Raw genomic sequence first — 15,401 nt, 5'->3', positions numbered from 1 at the left:
CGTATAATTAAATAAACGCAATTTGCAATTAATTAACAATTACGAAAATTAATCACCCCTTTTAATTCTTGAAAATTTGTAATATTTAACCATGTTCATGCAATTTAGATTATGAAAATAATAAGGGGCTCGTGATACCACTGTTAGGTTATGATACATATGGCAATTCATAAATCATGCGGAAAAACCATAAACCCAGGAAAACATATTATTTACACATAATCATTTAGCATAGATTAGATGCATACTCTTTGTTGCGTGCCTTCCCTAGTTGCGCCCGAACCGAACAAGAACAAGTCTTTAGGACTTCAAGTGTCGTCCCTCCGTAGATAGTCCACAGCACGTCCGGATCCGCCTTAAGATTGACCAACTAGAATCGCCCTTAAGGTACTATTATTTTCGGCACTTTATAGGCAAATGTGTGACTGAATTTTTCTCTCAAAAACTCACTTTGAATACTTTGAAACTTGTGTTATAAATTGTGAGCCCTAGCCTCATATTTATAGCGGTATGGAAAGGGAATCGAAATCCTATTCAGATACAAATTAATTAAACCTAGAATCATACAAGAACTCTAATTTAATTAATTTATCAAATAGAATTAGGAATTTAATCATTAACCGAACTCTGCATGTTTTAGGAAACGTGCACGAACACAAACACTTGCACACACACGCACGGCAGCCACGATGGGCCCCATGCGTGCGCGCGAGCAGCAGCCCACTCAGCGCCCGCGCGCGCTTCGCGCTGCGCGTGCTGTGCGCGTTGTGCGCTGCGCGTGCTGTGCGCGCTGTGCGCGCTGCGCGCTGCGCGCAGCCTGCTGGGCCTGGCCTTGCGCTGGGCCTGGCGTGGCTGTTTGTGCGGCGCGCCTGGCTTGCTGGGCGATGGCCTGGCTTTGTGCTGGGCCTCGTCCGGCAGGCCTCGTCCGATGCTTATTCGTACGATGCGCTTCCGATTAAATTTTCCGATTCCGGAATTCATTTCCGATACGAACAATATTTAATATTTCCGATTCCGGAATTAATTTCCGTTTCGAACAAATATTTAATATTTCCGTTTCCGGAATTATTTTCCGATTCCGGTAATATTTCCGATTCTGACAATATTTCCGTTTCCGGCAATATTTCCGATTCTGGCAATATTTCCATTTCCGATAATATTTTCCGACACGTACCATGTTTCCGTTTCCGGCAACATCTACGACTTGGATAATATTTATATTTCCGATACGATCCATATTTCCGTTTCCGGCAATATCATCGTTTCCGGAGTATTCATTCCTTGCCTGTGACGATCTTAGCTCCCACTGAAACCAAGATCCGTCGGTTCCGAATATTCATAGATGGAGTATTTAATGCTATTAAATACTTGATCCGTTTACGTACTATTTGTGTGACCCTACGGGTTCAGTCAAGAGTAAGCTGTGGATTAATATCATTAATTCCACTTGAACTGAAGCGGCCTCTAGCTAGGCATTCAGCTCACTTGATCTCACTGAATTATTAACTTGTTAATTAATACTGAACCGCATTTATTAGACTTAACATAGAATGCATACTTGGACCAAGGGCATTATTTCCTTCACTTGCATAGACCCTAGATGATGCAACAACCTTTACTCCACTATTTTGCACTACACTCTTTTCATCTTGCCTTCTAGTGTAGAATGTGAACCCATTGATATCATATCCTTCAAAAGATCGAACACATAGTCGAGGACCTCGAGATAACCACTTGATCGTATCAGAAACATCATGGTCTTGTTTCTTGCCAACTTCCTTCTTAAACCATTCAACAAATGTGCGATTATGTTCCCGCATCAACGCTCTTTCCTTCAACTTAGGATTACAATGTTGCAATTCAAGCAGATGTTTTTCTAAATAAGGATGAACCTCTGTAAGATGCTGCAACACACAAAGATGTGCCTTCTTCTTCCTCTCCGATGGAGGAGATATCACATTTTTACCAATTACTCCCTCCCCTACGAGCCTACCAATATGTCGAGATTTTGGAAGTCCTATTGGTTCAAGGCTTGACAAAAACTCAGCTAGATATCCAGAAATCTCTTCTTTAAGGACTCCCCGAATGATACTACCCTCTGGATTAGCCGGATTCCTTGCTTTGTCCTTTAAAGTCTTAAAAAATCTCTCAAAAGGATACATCCATCTTAAGAACACCGGACCACATAACTTGACTTCGCGAACTAAATGGACAATCAAATGCACCATTATATCAAAGAAAGAAGGCGGAAAATACATTTCAAATCGACATAGAGTTTCAAAAACATCATTTTGCAAAGCATCCAAAGTCTCCGGATCAATCACCTTAGCACATATGGAATTGAAAAACAAACAAAGTTTTGTTATAACATGTCTCACGTGTTTCGGCAATATCCCACGAAGTGCAATCGGCAAAAATACATTAATCAGTGCATGACAATCATGAAACTTCATACCAATCAACCTAAGGTCCGAGAGAGACACTAGGCGCTTAACATTCGACGAATATCCCGAGGGAACCTTAATGCCATGTAAGCACTCACAAAACTTCTTCTTCTCCTTTCTCGACATTGTGTAACACGCTGGAGGCAGAAAGGTCTTTGTACCATCCTTTTTTTTAACAGGCCACAAATCTGGTCGAATATTCTTCTTTTTCATATCTTTCCGCACATTCTCATTGTCCTTGGTCTTTCCTGGTATGTTTAGCAAAGTCCCGATGATAGCATCGCACACATTTTTCTCAATGTGCATTACATCGAGACAATGCCTAACGGACAAATCTTTCCAGTAAGGAAGATCCCATAATGGAGGCACTTTCTTCCATAAAACACCCTTTATAGACTTGGACTTGAAGCACTTACCGTATTTGGTTTCAACATTTTTGATACGTTCATAAACTTGTGATCCTGTCAAAGGTGTACGAGCTACTCCTTCCTCGGTGAACCCATTGAATTCCTTCTTCTTCTTACGATAAGGATGATATCGACTAAGGTGCTTCCTGAAATCTGGGTAGATATTTTTCCTGAAATGATCCAACCGTGTGGGCTTCATGTCCTCTTCACATATAGGGCACGCTTGTTGTCCTTTAGTTTTGTACCCAGACAAGTTTCCATAGGCCGGAAAATCATTTATGGTACAGAAAACCATTGCCCGCAATGTAAAGTTTGAGTTGGTGTAAGCATCGAACATTGGAACACCTTCATTCCACAACAATTTCAAATCATCTATGAGTGGAGCGAGATACACATCTATGTCATGTCCTGGCTGCTTAGGCCCTGAGATGAGGAGTGACAACATGATATACTTGCGTTTCATACACAACCATGGATTGTAAATTGCAAGAAGAACCGGCCAAGTGCTATGCTGACTACTTAGAGAGCCGTATGGATTCATCCCATCTGTACATAGAGCAAGTCTCAGATTTCTAACCTCCTTGCCAAATTCAGGATACTTCTTATCAATAGTTCTCCATTGAGGAGAATCAGCCGGATGTCTAAGGAATTCATCTTTCTTCCTCTCTTCCGCATGCCACCTCAGATACTTAGCATTCTTCTTTACGGAGAACAAGCGCTCAAACCTAGGTATGATCGGAAGATACCACAATACCTTGGCGGGCGGTCCCTTCTTAGCTGAATTGGCCCCTTTACGCTTGTAACGCGACATAGAACACGTTGGACACTTATCCAAATTTTCATACTCTTTTCTGTAAAGAATACAATCATTTGGGCAAGCATCTATCTTGACGGCCTCTAAGCCTAAGGGATTCGTCAATTTGTTGGCATAATAGGCAGAGGTGGGAATGTCATTGCCATCGGGAAACCAAAGACCTAGTCGTTTCAATAATTTCGTGAAACTTTCTTCGGTCCAACCACTCTCCGCTTTCAAGTTGGAAAGTGATGCCACACATTCTAACAATTTGAATTTTGTACACCCAGGGTACAAAGGCGTCTCAGCAGCCTTTAATACCTGCTCGAGTATGTGAGGTCGTTCATTCAAGTGATCTTTCACCGCATCCATCATTTCATTTATTTCATTATCTTCTTGCTCATCATCATCCATCTCATTATTCTCAGAAATATCAGAATCACTCTCATCACTCTCTGCCAGAACATCAAATTCATTCACACTAGAACTTGGACGATCAAGTATTTTCTCACCATGCCAAAACCAGACATGGTAATCTTGCTTAAACCCACGACGAAATAAGTGATCCTCAATTTCATCAATATCAGCTAACCGCCTTACATTGTTACAATCACGGCAAGGACAATAGATCTTTGCGGCTTTCGTACTTCGTTGGTGTGTTAAAGCACATCTAAGGAACTCCTCAACCCCACTCAAGTATTCCACCGTAGTATGGTCACCGTACATCCAACGACGACTCATTTCTAATAACACAAGGTTTTACACAAAATTAAATAAATTAAGCCACAAATTCTTAATTTTGACACAAGAACAATACATCAGAAAAATGGTAAGACCTCATCTCAATTTTAAAAACAAACAAAACAGGAATATGTGTCAACATTAACATTTATTAGCTTCACATAAGATTTCATAGGAATAAACTAAAATCGATTTAAGTATAAACTAGCTTGGCATAAGATCTTTGTTCTCTAATGATGCAATCTTATCCAAAGATAAAATATCTGTAAAAACCATCCTCCAGAACTCAATCAATAGATCCCAGCGATGCTCATGTTTAGGTTTTAAATTAGTTACGAAACCCGCATTCAGTGTAAATAAACCCATTTGCACATTAGTGTAATGAAAGAAATAAAATCGGCCAGAGTATAGTCCCAACAGGCAGCATACCCACGAAAAAAATCTGCTCAATAACTTCAACAGCATAGGACCAAAAATAAAAGGCAAACAGATTAAAATATACATCGAAAATGATCATCTATTCCACTGACAAAACCCTTACATTACAAAAAAAAACCCAAACATTACAATCTGCTCAAGTAATTTTTACACGGAAATAAATCAAATAAAATACAGCAACAATAAATTAATCGTTTGAACTGGCGTGAAAAAGTCGGTTATAACAAAAAAATTATTAAAATAAATTTTAATAGGAGATTCACAGTCAATTTTGCAACAAAAACAATAACCCCAAATTAAAGAAATTAAGAGGAACAAAATCATACAAGTTAACAAGATTTAGGATAAAAATGGTGGTAGGTGGAAATTGAAATTACCTCAATAACAGCAATATTGTAGGAATGACGAAGATCGCAAATGGAATCAGGAAACCCTTCCTCACAGAATGCTGCTTAATGGAAAGGCAATCTTGTTTATGAGACTCAAAATGTCGCAATCATTTCTGTCATACAACATCAACCAAAAAAACTGAATAAACACTAAACTCGATTACAATGACCCGATAAATAATTCAATCCTCTTTTACAGTTTACAATTGAAAGACCTAATTTTAGCAATAAATAATATTGACAGATCGATGAACAAGGGAAATCAAACTAACCTAGCTTGACAGATCGATTGTGTGAAACAGAGTCACGCGGAGGTAGGAAAGACGACGGTCGGGGGAAACTCGCCTTCAGATGGTGGTGGTGGAGCCGCGCGGTGAGGAAGGTGGTGGTGGTGATGGTGGAGCCGCGCGGTGAGGATAGGTGCGGACTCGCAGAGACGATGTGAAGGGATTGTCGGTGAGGATAGAGAGATCTTAATTGTTTGGCGGTGTTTTAATTGTTTTAAAATTTAATGTGCCTATTGAGGCGGGCAATTAAAAGCCCCCTTCAACAGCTATGGTCTATTGAGGCGGGCTTTTAAAAGCCCCCTTCAACAGATTCTGCCTATTGAGGCGGGCAATAAAAGCCCCCTTCAACAGCTTCTGTAGAAGCGAACACCACAAAAGCCCGCCCCAACCTGTTAGTAAAATATTTGACCCGCGTTGACTAAGGGGATATTGAGGCGCGCTTATGTATGCCCCCCTCAACAAGGGGGCTACAACAGGGGTTTTTTCCACTAGTGTAATATGTGTATTTGAGTGTGCCTTGAGTTTCAGGACTACTTAGTGAGAAATTGGTCTTTTTAGACCCGTTTCATGATGATTTAGGCCACTACGTAATCCCGAGGGAGTTCGGGACGACTATTGTCAACTTGCGGGAGCCTTAGAGGCTCATGATTGAGACTCGGAAGTTAGACTCGGTGTTGCGGACGAAGGGTATCTGATCTCCCCTCGCCCACCGGGCGAACAAGCAGAAGACTTGAGCAGTCAGCAGGCGCCCGACGGGCGGAGCTTCGCCCGGTGCCCACCGGGCGCCCATCCAAGCAGCAGTAGTGTGTTTTCTCCCTCCGCCCGTCGGGCGAGAGCCGCCCGACCGGGCGCGTGCGGAAGGTTTCAAAAATGTCTCCCTCCGCCCGGCGGGCAGACCTGCGCCCGTCGGGCGGATTTCGAGCTGGTCGCCCGACGGGCGGTTGGCTGCCCGACCGGGCGACGACAACCCAACAGGCCTTTTTTCCGCGGTTTTCTTCCGGTTTTTCCTTATGTTTATGGGCAAACTATAAATACTAGGCTTTGTTATTTTAGTTGGACATCTTATTTTCCTAGTATTAAACCCTTAGTTTATTTTCCTTAGCTTAATTTTCTCTCTAGATTTATGCAAACACTTAGTTTTCAATTTCAATAAAAATTCAAGCTTTCTATTTCTCTTGTTCTTCAATTAAGGTATTGTTCTTTATTTCAATTCTTTCTTTAGCTTTAATTATGTTTTCAATCATGCTAATTGCTTTGTTTATTGTTAATATGCTTGAGTAGTCTAATTTCTAGGGTTTGGGGATCCATGATTAATATGAAGGGGTATTGAATAATTGTGACTGTTGGCATTGTAATTAATTCCTATTGATTGGTTTATTTCACTATACAATTAGATTTGCGCAGGTTTAATTGTGGTAGTTATGCAATATCAAATTAAGATTCGAGAGATGCAATTTGATGTTTAGGCTTGTGTCAATAGGTGAAATTAGAGTTAATACGTAGCGAGAGCCCGTTAATTCTGAGTCTATGATTGGTATCGATTCGAGAGAGCATGCTAGTCTAATTAATTACCTTGCTGATTATCGTGATTGTTCATTGTCCTGGATTGTTATTTGTTGGTTAACCTATGCCCTAGATTCCTTAATATATTGATTCATACTCGTTTAATATTCGTTCATAGTCTTAGTATACAAATCATCAACCAACTCTTGTTCCCAATAGTCTAGATTAATTAATTGATAGTAGAAAGAACGCCTGTTTCCCTGTGGATTCGATCCCGACTTCCCTTGCTACCTAGTTAGTGGATTTAGGTTAATTTTGATTAGGTGATACGACTTAAGCCTGTCAAATTTTGGCGCCGTTGCCGGGGAGACGGTTTTATTTTCTGTTGTTGATTGTTTATCCTAGATTATTGTTTGTTACTACTCAAGGAACTCACGTTCCTTGAGACCGGATCTCACATTATTTTGTAGTTTCTTTGTCTATGCCCAGGACCGTAGGTACTAGTAATCTTACTCCATTCGATCCTGTGCCCGAAAGAACCTTTCGTAGACGAAGAACTTTCATTGCACAGTGTGGGAATTACTCTGATTCTGATCATAATATTGGCGATCTTTTTCCTTAAGATACAGATTCAGTTTCAGAGATAGAGATGGGTGACGAAACTCCACTACCGCCACCTACCCCACGACTTACAGACTATTCTAAGCCAAGTCTGTATGTGCTACCAAAGGAAATCATGCCTTCTATTGCACCTGAGACCTTCAAGATTGAGCCTGCATTGATTAACATGATTGAGAGACGCCAATACGGTGGGGAACTAGGTGAAGATCTGAATCTTCACATTCAGTCCTTCATCCAATACTGTTCCACCATCAAGAAAAGGGGATTGACTCCGGAGCAGACTATGGAGATACTCTTCCCATTCTCTCTGAGTGGGAAGGCTAAGTTGTGGATTAATGGGTTGAATAGGACGGCTTTGAAAATCACTAATTGGGAGTCCTTGGCCCTTGCTTTCTATGTTAAATATTTTCCACCTGAGAAAACGGCTCGTCTAAGGGGTCAGATATTAGGTGTCTCTCAACAAGCATATGAGAGTTTGTTCGAGGTTTGGGAGAGATTCAAGGACTTGCAAAGAGAGCGCCCACACCATGGTTTGGATGATTGGTTCTTGATTCAGCAGTTTTATAATGGTCTGGGTAATGAGTCTAGATGTCTTTTGGATTCAGCTGCCAGTGGGAGATTCATGCAACTTGAGGTGCCCAGAGCTATGGAGGTGATTGAGGAGATAGCCATTCACAATGCCCAGTATGGGAATCCTAGAGGTCTATCTAATAAGGATGGTAAGCATGATTTGAATTCTATAGAACAATTAACTGCCCAATTGACTGCTTTACATTATAAGTTTGATAATATGCAAGCAGCAAATGCTCAATCTGCCCAACCTGTTAGTGTAGCTGCTATGAGTGCCCAACCCGCTACTATTTGTGAAAGTTGTGGAATGTCTGGTCATTATGCACAGGAATGTAGGAGCTCTATTGAACAATGTAACGCATTCCAATCCTACAAACAAAATAACCCATTCTCCAACTCTTACAATGAGGGCTACAAAAACAACCCTCTATTGTCCTACAGGAGCAACAATATCCAAAACCCTCACCAAGTCCAACATCCACCACAACAACCATACCAAGTTACCAACCCCCACATCAACAATCCTACCAACCACGGAACAACTACAACCAACAGTCTAGTGGACCACCTGGGTTCCCTAGACAAAACACATCACCTCCACCACCACAACCTCAAGCCACACAGCCTGACCCTATGCTAGTAGAGATGAGAAACACGATGCTACAAATGCAAAAATCTCTAAGTGAAAAGGATGCAAAGATCAATGCTCTTACTGCTCATAACAAGATCATTGATACACAGTTGGCTCAGATGGCTACTACTATTGCAGGGAGGCCCCCAGGCCAACTTCCTTCACAGCCCGAGAATAGGGAAACTGCAAATGCAATTACATTGAGGAGTGGTAGGGGTTATGATGGTCCTTCTATGCCAGTTGAGGTTGATTCTGGGGTGTCTACTAGTGGTTTGGTTAGTGAGGAAGCCCCAGAGATAGTCATGGATGGTAAGGAAGCTAAAAAGGTAGTCAATGAGAATGAGGCTACAACTGAGGTTAAGAAGGGGACAGATATTCAAGTACCACCTATTGTACTCCCCTTCCCAAACCGGCAACTCAAGAATAAGCTAGACAAGCAGTTTGGCAGATTCTTGGAAGTGGTCAAAAATTTGCAGGTAACGGTTCCTTTTACTGAATTGATTTTACAGGTTCCTGCTTATGCTAAATTCATGAAAGATATTTTGACCAGGAAACGTGCTTTTTGTGAGGTAGAGACTGTAGCTTTTACTGAGGAATGTAGTGCCTATTTGCAAAATAAGTCTCCACCTAAACATAAAGACCCCGTGAGTTTTTCCATCCCATGTAACATTGGCACTGTGTTTATTGATAAAGCTTTATGTGATCTAGGTGCTAGTGTGTCTGTCATGCCTTTATCTGCCTGTACTAAACTGAATATGGGTGAGCTTAAGGTTACTAATATCACTCTGCAAATGGCCGACCGTTTTGTCAAATACCCCTTAGGTGTTTTAGAGGACGTCCCTGTTAGAGTAGGTAAATTCTATACACCTGTAGACTTTGTGGTACTAGACATGCAAGAGGATTCTCAAATTCCCATTATCTTAGGTAGACCCTTCCTTCACACGGCGGGGGCGGACATTGATGTTAAAAGTGGGAAATTGACCTTGTCTGTTGGGGATGATAAGGTGACTTTTAATCCGAATAGTGCCTTAAAAAGTCCCATGCTAGAGGAAGAACAATGCTATCGAATTGATGTGGTTGATTTTATTACGCGTGATAACGTCTCCCAAGTTCTCGAAAGAGATCCTTTGGAGGTAGTGCTTTGTTGTGAGTCTTCTGCAGGTGATAGCAGTTCTTAGAGTGCTGGAGTGGATGCTCTAGAGTTGGCTCTTGTTGGTGAAGGGTCCGAACCAGAGAGCACCAAATTGAAGAGGTTAGTTCGGCCGGTTTTTCTTGTTAAAGAGGTAAAGAAACCCGAACTTAAGCCTCTTCCTGCTAACCTTAAATATGCGTTTTTGGATGATGAACAACTTTGCCCTGTAATCGTCAGTACTGCACTCAATGCAGACCAGTTATCCCAACTTCTTATTGTGTTGAAAAAGCACAAAAAGGCCATTGGGTACAGTATTGATGATTTAAAGGGTATAAGCCCTGACTTTTGTATGCATAGGATACATCTAGATGAAAATCATAAACCATGCATTCAACCCCAGCGTCGTTTGAACCCTGTCATGCAAGATGTAGTAAAAGCTGAAGTTATGAAATTGCTTGATGCGGGTATTGTCTATGATGTGTCTGATTCTAAGTGGGTGAGTCCGGTTTAGGTAGTGCCAAAGAAGGGGGGAGGACAACTGTGTTGGGGAATATAGTTAAACATAATAACATGTGCGGAAACAATCCCCAAAGCCAGGAAACATGTATAAAGCACAGATTAAGCAAACTTACATTCGAAGCATGTTTTCCACAATAATCTGTCAACGAACACGAACAAAGAACTCCACTTGTCGTTCCTCTACTTGGTTCACCGGCATGTTCAGATCCGTCTTGATAATCTTAGCTTAGACAATCATTCAAGAGTTTGTGCTTTTTGGGAAGAACACATCCATGGAGGCTAAGAGAGAATTTAGGGTTTTCTCTCTCTTCCTTAGGGTTTGATATGTGTATTCTAAATTAGGTTTTCTGATTGGAAAAACATCTAGTAAGTGTGGAATATAACCCTAAGGTATTTTGTGTAACCGACTAAGGCACAAGCCCTAACCGGCCACACAAGCCTACCCTCACCGAAGCCCATGTGTGCAACAACCAAGCAACGCACCAGTGGGCCGCGGGCCTTGCTGTTTGCTTGTTGCGCTGCTGCCCAACTGCGCGCACATGCAGTGCCGCGGGCTGGTGTAGACACCTACTTTTGTCCCCATTCCCGAAAGGGAAAGGTTCGATGATGAAAGCATAAATCTCCACTTGAAAACGCATCTCCTATAAAATAAACGAATCTCAATTCCCCTTTTCATTTCACCCGAAACCTGCTATTTATGGAAACCTGCTAAAAATAGTAACTGCCGTAAAAGGTAGCTTCTAAAAGTGGCAAATCATAAAGGATAGAAACCTGTCAGAATTAGGTGTTGCATTCCAACAAAAATCCTAAATGAGATAGAAAACTGCGAGAATCCTATTCCTAATATGATTCGGAAATAAGAGTTACGTATTAATTAAAATCCTAACGAGCCTAGAGTTCGTAACGGGCCCAGACGCATTCCGTCATAAAATTGATACGCGCTAAAAGACTCGATTAAGTCTCAAACTCTACGGATTTCAGGAATCCGAATCTGACTAAAGAAAACAGCCCATACCCTATTTTCAACGCCTGGCTCTGGGCGCCGAAATCTTCGGCGCCCAAGCCTGGGCGCTGAAAATACCTGGGTACGTGTTTTTTCTTAATTCTTTGTGGATTAGAACTCTGCAATTCTATCTTTCCACGAACTCTTCCCTATAAATAGACCCCTAAATTCGACGTGAAAAGGACACACACAACACACAATTATTATTTTGAGTATTGACTCCAACCCTTAGCCTAAGCCTCTCGCTGCGAAATTGTTCACGCGTTCTGCCGCAATCGATCCATAAATCGAACAGAACGTATCCTGTCCCATAATTGAGATTCGTTAAATAAAAAGGAGAAATAGCAAAGTCAAAGTGGTTAGTTTTCTGAGAACCGTGATGCACCTCTCAAGGGTGCGTCGTAATGTGTCCCTTTTCGATGATTTAATTGCTTTCCTCGCCTTTTTTATGAACTGTTAAACTAACTAAATCTGATTGTTCTATCACGCCTAACAAATATAATATTTTTGGGAAATCGGATTATCATGCTAGGTCCCTTAATGCTATTTAAATCAGATAATCACGATCGAATTAGTATTATATGTTGCATATTGCTAAAATCAACTCAGATTAGTTTAATAGTTAACGCATGTCCCTTCAATTATTTATGTTGAGCTAGTAAGGATATCCTGCCTCTGGAGTTATCGACGAGCGAAGTACTCCTCTCGGTATTTACAGTCCCCCGAACCCTCAATCTCTACCTTGCGGGTGTATGTTGAGAGATCCCCACACCAGGGATCACAAGGGAACCTACGGCCGTCGTGGTCAAACATAATTGCACTCCCTTTATGTCACGATAACCGGGTTTTGTCAGTTTTTCTCATTGTCGTTAAAAACTGAATGGCGACTCCTATATTATTAGTCAATTGGGTGTAAACTCACAGAAAATCCAATTACACTTGATTGAATAAAAAGAATCGTCACACCCACGAGGGACGAGGTCACGCATTAGCCTCGTGCTTTTTCGACCCCCTCACAGCTGGCTCGTTGCTGCACGCAATCTTGCTGGCTCGTTGGGCCTCGCGCGCATGCGTGCTTGGCTCGACGGGCCGGCAATTCCATTGCGGCTCGTATTCGCGACTAATACCTTACGGCTATTATTTATCGTATCGTATTCGACGAATCACCGTCGTACGATACGATTATTCGTTTTGCCCAGCTTACGAATATTCGCGATACGATATACGATTCCGATCCAACGTCATATCGTATATTATGTTTTTCCGAACTAATTCCCGAAAAGCTATTAAATGAATTTTCGATTCATTTAATCCGGTGATCTGTTACATGCCATTGGTGTGACCTTGTAGGTTCAGTCAAGAGTAAGTTGTGAGCTTAATATTCATTAGAACTCACTGATCGGAAGCATTGCTCCAGCTAGCTGTTCCGATCACTTGATCTCACTGAATTAATTGTTTGCAATTAATCTGAACCTTGGTATTAGACTTAATGCACCTTGGGTGAAGGACATATTTCCTTCAATCTCCCACTTGTCATTCAGACAAGTGTGCATTCACATTCCTTTGTCACTTAGTGTTACTTACTGAACATAAGGTAAGATCCAAGCCATCCTTATTAGGTCCAGAAGTGTTTCTCGGATTACAGAGTTCAACTGTCAAACTTTTGCAGAAGGTTAAGCCTAACCATTCTGAGCACGGCCATGCATTTTACAGTATCTAACTCTCCGAGAGGCCTTATTACACAACAACACCATATCCTATCAAAGATAGGAGGACAATCCATTCTTGCAATCTATGAACACTCACTTTGATTCATAGTACGCCCAATAACTGCTTTTATAGCCTCCTTTTACGGTGCGACTTTTAGCTAGTATCAAAGCAAACTAATTCTCAAACGAGCAGACATAATCGCTCATGTTCTGAGGAACGGTTTCTAATCACCATTAATGAGAACTACCTATGACATGACTTTAATCTCTTAAAGTGTTCTCATGGTCAATCCGATACAAGATCCAATAAGTATCTATGCAAAAGATTCTGACATCCAGTCACTCTAGTTCAAGAAACAGAACTAAGTAATCTACTTGCAATCTAATCTTCATTAGTCATTGGCCGTCCACCTTTCAATGACCTGGATTAGGGATCCTTTGTGACTTCAATATTCAAGTTCACTTATGGGTGTTTATTTGTCGAAGAATCCATCTTGACATCCCATTTGAATGATTTGAATCACATGGACTTATCATTTAATACTAAACCAAGATTAAATGAACTATGAAATATAATTTCATAAATGATAAATGTTTAAACCAAATGCTTACCAATTTGTGGGCCTCTAACCCAAAATCAAGCATTTAATGTTTTATAGATATAGGCCTTTCACCCAATACTTAAAACATTCATGGAACTCAAATTTGATTCCATATCTGCATATGAATGTTGTGTATCATTCAATGCAGAGGTTTAGTTTATCGTACTTTGCTATCCTTAGCATCTTTTCTATCGAAAGCCTTTCGATGTAAGATGAAAAGATCTTTGAATATGTTTCTAGAATGATCTAGTATTTCGTTGCTGTTTAAAATGATAATCATATCTAAAATAGAAAATCATCCAGGTAGCAGACTTGTGATCAACCAGAGTTCATTGAAGAACTCCCACTAAAAACAATTCCGGCCCTTTTATTGCTTCTTAGGCAACAATGAATTCATTTGAATTATGTAGAATTTCAAATGATGCTTCCCTTTTGGAATGCTCCAACCAGTTCACATAGATGTGGGAGATACATCTTTCAACTGAGAACTTGGAAACTAATCATTGATTCAGTTTCCCATGCATCACATATGGTTTAGAACCTATGTAACCACCTTTTAATCACGACGCCTAATTGCCCGGGTTTGTTTGTGGTTTGCCTAACAACAAGATTCAACTTTTGCTTAGGCAAATGCATGTAGCATCAAAACTTTAGTTATCTTCACTTCCTCTTATCAAGTGCTCATCCTACATCTCCAAATGTATTGGATGTTCTTGATACTGTTCCAATGATCTTTGATCCAGATCAATAGAGATTGGTATAAACTCGTCACGATCCAATGTTCACGAGTTATCTTGGCGACCTATATACCACATTATACATGATTGATTGTAATGCAAAAACCATTCGCATTTTAAAATCCATCCATGTAACTTTTAGCTTTATTCTGTTTCAAGAGATACTGAATTTTTGCTAAAATCTTGGCATTGCCATGTGACATAAGGTGAAGGCACCTCTTCAAGGTCCTTCATGCTTAACTCTAGTGATAACAGCCTAGCTTTATACTTAGTTAAAGCATTCATAACTTAGACTTGTTCATATGGGTTGAGAGTCTCTTTTGAGTCTCTCCATTGTGTTTGATTTAGTAATTACTTTTACAAAATCCAAACAACGCTTTAGATCCTATCCAATAGATCTTTAACCCAGTATGTTCTAAGTTTCGCCATGGTTCTAATATTGATAAATACTTTCAAATCTAACCATTTAGAATTCGAATGTCATTTTCAATAGAGAGATTTGTATCTCATATATAGAACCAATTAACTTGACTTGGCTCCCACTAAACTCCTCATCTATAAGATGATCCATATTTTCATAAAGCTATGATTGCTCAATAGCCGTTTAGACAAATATTGTCCAATTCCCACTTGCATGCTTTAATCTACGAATACATTTCTTAAGCTTGCTCTTTTATCTAGCATCCGAAACTTTTACATTGTGTGATGTACACAATTCCTTTCTACAAGTCCAATTGAGTAAGGTGTTTCATTTTCCAATTGCCATATTGCCATATGCAATGATTGCTAGATTTATCCAAAATAGTTCAAGCATTCCGACTTGGTGAAAAAGATTTCAACATTATCAACGTCGTGAAGTTGTTTACAATCTTTAA

The 15,401-nt window shown here is 40.5% G+C and overlaps 1 non-coding gene across 1 annotated transcript; it reads right to left on the bottom strand.

Annotated features, from left to right (window-relative positions):
* Positions 1–8,050: 8,050 nt before the first annotated feature.
* Positions 8,051–8,157, bottom strand: LOC130466577 (small nucleolar RNA R71). The gene has a single exon (XR_008926772.1). It is a non-coding gene; the product is annotated as a small nucleolar RNA R71 (small nucleolar RNA).
* Between the last annotated feature and the right edge of the window lie 7,244 nt (positions 8,158–15,401).

The sequence above is a fragment of the Spinacia oleracea genome, chromosome 1 (assembly GCF_020520425.1).
Source record: "Spinacia oleracea cultivar Varoflay chromosome 1, BTI_SOV_V1, whole genome shotgun sequence".
Classification (NCBI taxonomy): domain Eukaryota; kingdom Viridiplantae; phylum Streptophyta; class Magnoliopsida; order Caryophyllales; family Amaranthaceae; genus Spinacia; species Spinacia oleracea.
The sequence above is the reverse complement of the archived record's forward strand: the minus strand, read 5'-3'. Positions and strand labels throughout refer to the sequence as shown.